The sequence below is a fragment of the Sturnira hondurensis genome, unplaced genomic scaffold (assembly GCF_014824575.4).
Source record: "Sturnira hondurensis isolate 20B ecotype Veracruz unplaced genomic scaffold, ASM1482457v3 Scaffold0001872, whole genome shotgun sequence".
Lineage (NCBI taxonomy): Eukaryota > Metazoa > Chordata > Mammalia > Chiroptera > Phyllostomidae > Sturnira > Sturnira hondurensis.
The window spans coordinates 30,289,552-30,295,551 of NW_028074503.1; the positions used below are offsets into that span (position 1 = coordinate 30,289,552).

At 47.0% G+C, this 6,000-nt stretch overlaps 1 protein-coding gene across 1 annotated transcript in view; it reads right to left on the reverse strand.

Annotated features, from left to right (window-relative positions):
- ALPK2 (alpha kinase 2) overlaps window positions 1-5,737 on the reverse strand; it is a 99,327-nt gene extending 93,590 nt beyond the window's left edge. Inside the window, exon 1 of the mRNA XM_037035028.1 lies at window positions 5,599-5,737. The gene's annotated coding sequence lies outside the window, so the exon portion shown is untranslated. The remainder of the gene's footprint in view (window positions 1-5,598) is intronic.
- Window positions 5,738-6,000: the final 263 nt, after the last annotated feature.

Consider the following 6,000-nt stretch of genomic DNA (forward strand, 5'->3'; position numbering starts at 1 on the left):
AGGTGAAATATAGACAGTCTCCCCACTGGTACTCCTCTCCTCTACTACTTAAAATCTGTGGCAGTTTCCAGTTCTTTAAAGAGAGCTTTAGCCCTGGCTGGTGTAGCTCAGTGGATTGAGCACGGGCCTGCGAACCACACGATCACGGTTTGATTCCCAGTCAGGGCACATGCCTGAGTTGCAGGCCAGTCCCCAGCAGGGGACTCACAAGAGGCGACCATACATTGATGTTTCTCCCCTTCTGTCCTTCCCTTCCTCTCTAAAGATAACTAAACAAAAAATCTTTTTAAAAAAAAGTTACTTAGCTCTTTAAAAAAAAGAGAGAGAGAGCTTTAAAAACAAAACCACCAGCTCCAGGTTAAATGAAACCTGTGAGAGAGCCCCTGAGGCACAGGCCGGTTAGGCAACTTTTCCAAGGACACGCAGCTTGCTAGGAGCTGAGTCCATGACTCTCGATTCTGATTTTCAACTTACTATGCAGACAGGACACATTCCTCTGCCTGTCTTTCATCCTTGTCCTCTTTCGGGGGAAAGGCAGGCAAGACACAAATGACCAAGATGCTAGAAACATCCAGCGCATGGCAGCATTGTTAATGAGACCAGCTGGTGTGAATTCACTGGTAAAAATCACTGTGGTTTGAGGTTGAATGTAGTGGGCTGGGCATTGTGGCCAATGTTGACCTGTGTCCTCAAGGGCGTCAACAACCCTCTCTGGTTCCTCCTCACTCGTCTGTCCTCCACGTTCTCCCAGGCTCCCTGCATCCTCACACTCCCTCCACACACACACACACACCCAACCCCCAGCAAAAACCTGAGCCACTCCTTTGGAAAGTGTGATTTTGGGCAGGCCCATAGAGGGGAGAGCCCAGGAAAGGTCCCATCCTCCTCTGCCCCCTCCCTACCCTGTAGTGGGCAAGCGGGAGCCCACCCATGCCGTGGGAACTGAGCCTGGATTTGTTATACTGAACACACCACCTCCCAGCGAGTCTGCTTAGACAAGGGCAGCAGTGGACAAGGGACTTCAGAGAGTGTCAGCCTTACCTTCTACTGCCATCCTTCCACCCAGACAGCTGGAGCTCCTAGAAGAAAACCTTTTATTTTTGCCTCCATTTGCCCTGTTTTCTGAATTTTTAAAAATCATGCTTTAGCTAGTTGTCTTTAGTAAAGTGAGCCTTAGAGAATAAGAGCCCCACAGCCGATGGTAAGGACTTGGGGAGGAAGGGAGCACTGCATCCAAGGCTTCGTTCCCATCAAAGGTGGGACCATGTTAACATGTCTGGGCTGGAGTTCACAAGAGGCCCATCCTGAATCTTTATAACATGAAGCTGCTGCGGTCAACCTGATCACTAAGGGTGGAGACAGCATGACTTTAGTGGCCTTGCTCCAAAACGTCCCAAACCACCCGAAGGGGCCATTTTGCATGTCCTGCTAACTCTATTCCAGCCTCTCCCACTGCTCAAGCCTGGTGATGAGCGGGCTGGTCCTTGCCCTTCCTGCTTTGCAGGTGCTGACTGGTCTAAACTGATCAAGTACACTTGCTTGGTGATTGGTTTATGCATAAGACTGAGCCAATCAGCACATGGCTCTCTCCAGAAAATAGTTTGGGGTGATCCAATCAGTGCAAAGCTTAGGCCTTTCACTCTGTCCTGGACACTGGGAACTGAAAGCATGCAGAGCCCAGGGGAGGCGATAAACCATTTGAGACTGAGAAAGCCGGCCTGAGGTTGAAACCAAAGCCCAGAGAAGAGCAGAGGAGTCTCCAAAATGCAGGGAACCAGAACCAGGGGAGTAACCAAACTCCTGGACTTTTCAGTTGTGTGAGCCATAAATCCCCACTACCATTTAGGCTAGTTGGAGCTGGATTTTTATTGTCACTGCTTGAAAGCACACCAAAGCATCCATACCTTCTCCTGTCCCGTGGTGCCTAAAATTCCTTCCACTGGCCCTCCATTCCAGACCTCTACGTCGGACATGCCTTCACCAATTTATAGATGGAAGTAAAGAATTCAAGATTAGATGGCTTCCTCAAAAAAATGCTTTTCCAAGGAAGTTCTGAGGACCACTGTGGAAAACCTCGTCTCACCAAATAAATTTCTGATTATTCACATCCTATCTCTTTCTGCCCTCCATGTTTTGTTTTAATTGTTTTTTAACAGAACAATGTGCTTTTTACGGAACAATCACCTTCCATCTCTGCAGGTTCAAGTCCCACAAGTTTTGAAGCCCCAGTTCAAGTGCTAGCTCACCCTTAAAGTCTGCCCTGATAGCTTCGGCTGGGTAAAATCCGGCCCCACCCAGAAGGCTGACAGCCCCCCTCAGTGTCTCCTCCCCATGCTCAGTGTCCCCCACAGCGTGCCCCACTGTCCACTGCTTGCCCACAGAATGCCCGATGGGTTTATCTTCTCCATGGCCTCTGCATCTCAGAGGAATGGACAGCTTAGTGATTGAAAAGAACAAGCGTGAGTAGGTTTTCTTCAGGAAGCACAGGCCAAAGAAATGGTTGCAACAGTGGCTCTCAGGAGTGTGGGCCCTGGACCACACCATCAGCATCACATGGGAACTTGTCAGAAATGCAAATTCTTGGGACCTTCTGAGTCAGAAGCTCTGTGGGAGGATCCAGTGCTTGAAACAGCCTCCAGAGTCTGTTGCACTTTCAAGCTGTAGAACCGCTGGACGGGAGGAAACTGTTAAATTCTCCTGACTGAGGAGTGCATGAGCCTGGTTATCTAAGAGCGGGACTGAAGACCAAGTGAAGATCAAGGTGAGTCGAGTGACCCTGGTCGTGCTGGCAGCAGCCCTAGAGGACACGGCCCTGGAAGGAGTGGGTGCTATATTCAGAAGGGAACAATCTGAAACTCTCTTCAACCTGTGTCCATCTTTTCCACCTGGTGTCCAAAGTCCCCAGGTCATCCTAGGCCGTCCCGGGTAGGAGTGTGTTGGCAGAAACCTCAATGGCGTCTCTAGACATGTTTAAATGTTCTTTTCCCATCATGTAGGTCGGGCATTTACTCTTTCATTTTTGCCCACACTAAGATGGCATGAGTGCTTTCTCCCCAGATTTTTTTACATTTCTGAATTTCCAGATTTCTTTTCTTTGGCAGAATTCAATCCAATCAATAACAGGGTCCCTTGTGAACCTGTCAGTAACTTGCAAAGAATTTATCAAGATGCTCTGGTGTACCTGGACAAAAGCTGCGGGGCATCTCGGTATGGCAACAGGGCAGAGATGCAGACACTGATAAAACCTTCAGAGCTACTGCATGAGCTGTGATTCTTGTCTGCATCATCCCCCTGTACCTGACTCTCATCCTCATTCCAGAGCAAGGGAGTATCCTGTTCATCATGAACCTTCATCACGGACCTTCAAATTCCAGCCACTGCCCCCTGAGATGATCCCGAGCAACTATCTCTGCTCAGCCACCCAACAACTAGTCCATCTCAGAGCATTCCCACCCCGCCCACTCTACTGGCCTGTGTCTGAGCAGAAAGGGGGCCAGTGCAGGGACCCACTATAATCTTTGAGTAAAGGCTTGGCTGGCGCCTGAGCTTTCATAATCACAGGCATCGTCTTGTACAGATTTTCCTTAACCTTCTCTTCCTGTAGGTAGACTCATGGAAGCTCATTTAAACTTGGTACTGTTACATACTAAAAAGCGTTTCCAGGTGACATTGATAAATCTCTACCTCTCTTGCTAATAAATACACCATCAACCATTTCCAGACAAAAAGACTTTTTCTTTTGTATTGTAGCAGCATTCTACAATATAATCTCTTTTTGAATTTTGCTCTCAAACCACTTTTTAAGTACAGGATTTCCGTGAAAACAATCTGATTTTCTATGTCATTCTCATTTAATCATTACACGAGTGTAAAAAATGTGTAGTTTCTATTCCTTTATAGTTCACATGATGAAAGCTTTCTGAAATTTTAGGGGAGAGAATGTTTATAATTAGCTGAGAGGAAAAGCCATGTGAGAAAACGACAATGTAACGGATAGTTTAGCGGTCTTTGCTCATCTAATCCCCCACCAACCCTGTCAAAGCAGAGGCTGTTCTCTTCCTTTCACAAGCGAAGACACAGGCTGAAAACTGGGCCAGAGGCAGGATTAGATTCCAACTCTGCCCCCCAAGCCTGGGACTGATTCCTCAGCACCACCCGCTGCTCCCCACCCCACCCCAATTGGACACTCTATGGCCCCCTCCCTGCACGGGCTGAAACCTACGAGTACGTGTGCAGGAGGCTGTCAGAAATGAATTCGAGGTGGGGGGATGGAGGGGAGGGAGGCAGTGACGTTTGCAGATGATGGACATAGGAATTCAGCCATACCTAAAAATCTTCCCCAATCCGTGATGGTTTTTTTTGCAAACACTTCAGAGGGGCAACATAATCTGGGAGCTAAAACACATTTACTTTGTTTTAAATTCGGATTGCCAAGATCTGAAAGTGTTTATTGACCATTAGTGACTTTTAATACAGGATTTCTCCATCCATCAATTCAGAAACAGCTCATAACATCCTGGGTTTCAGTTCAGAAGCCTCACAGCACAGGAAGCTCATTCAATTTACTCTGAGCTGGGATGCTGTTATAAAACGTCTCTAATCATTCCTGGTTAATCAGTCTTTAAAAAAAAAACAAAGCCTGCCTTTACTCCAAGAAAAGGTTGTGGAAGGAAATAATGAGAGCGAGAGCGGCCGTAAATGCTGTTCTTGCTTTTGTCTACTTTCCCACGATCGCTGGAGCTCTGTAATGAGCACCCTTCCTCAGGGGCTTTCGAGCCTGCATGTGCTCACCAAAATGTAACATGACGTTGGTGCTGTTCAATCAACGACTTTTTCTGATTGACTTTTTGTGTCAAATTTAAAAATCCAGGTAACAACTTGAGTACAAGGTCATGCCTCTAGTTAACAATACCGCATTGCACACTTAAAAAATGTGTTAAGAGGGTAGATCTCATGGTAAGTCTTCTTACCACAATTTTTTTTTAAAAGGAAAGGAAAGCAGATCTATTTTAATGCCTCAACGAATGTTTACAGCAGCCATTCTGAAACACCTGATAGCTTTTCAGTAACGTGATCCCCACGGTCAGCGAAGAGACCGCTGCGTCCACTCAGAAAGTGGGGGTTTTTAATCATCATGATTACCCCATAAAAGGAGTAACATGTGACTGTAATACTCAAATATTTCAGGCAAAGGTATCTGGGGCCCAAGTCAGCTGGATAATTACCTTGGGGTTTTTTTGTGTGTGTTATTTTGTAAAGCCTCTACAAATCGCTCCTTCAAGTCTTCTGGTATTGCTTGTTTTTCTCATTGTTGAGATAGCCAGGATGTGAAAGAATCTTTCAAAATTATTGTCAAGCCAAAAGAAGCAGACATGAAAATAATAATAATGCTTTTCCCAAAAGGGCCCAACTGAAAATGAGAACCTGGCCCCTTTAAAACCCTCTGGACCCCAGTACGCCCCAGAGCCCTAACTTGTTCCATCTCATTCTATTTTGTAAGGACACAATCTGCTTTGTTCTGTGTCAAAGAAAACGCAGACAACTACATATTGAAAGCACCGCTATTCCTTAGGCAAAAACCAAAGTCTAAATACTTACTTTTCAATACTGTCTGTCCCAGAGACGTGGTAGGAGCGCTGGCTCGGCTGTGGGCTCCCCAAGCTGCAAGGGAGGCACTGATTGGGTGTCCCTGCTCCTGGGCCTGGGGACTCAGAGGACCTACAGGGCTCAGGGTCTTTTCCACGAACGGGTCAAAGCACCGGTGGGTCTGTTTGCAGGAAAGCTCCTATCTTCCTAAGAGGAAAGATTCCGTGTCCAGGGAAGTTCTGGAAGAAGAGCATTTTTCCCTGCCCTCGAATGAACTAGGTCATTGCTGAAGCTGGAGAATATTTTTTAGCATCACTGTGATGAAACCTGAGGGCTGTGCCTGCAGTAGGTGCAACACTTGTTGTTGACACTGGGGAGGCCCTGGCACAGGGGCCTGGTGACACGCAGCCCCAG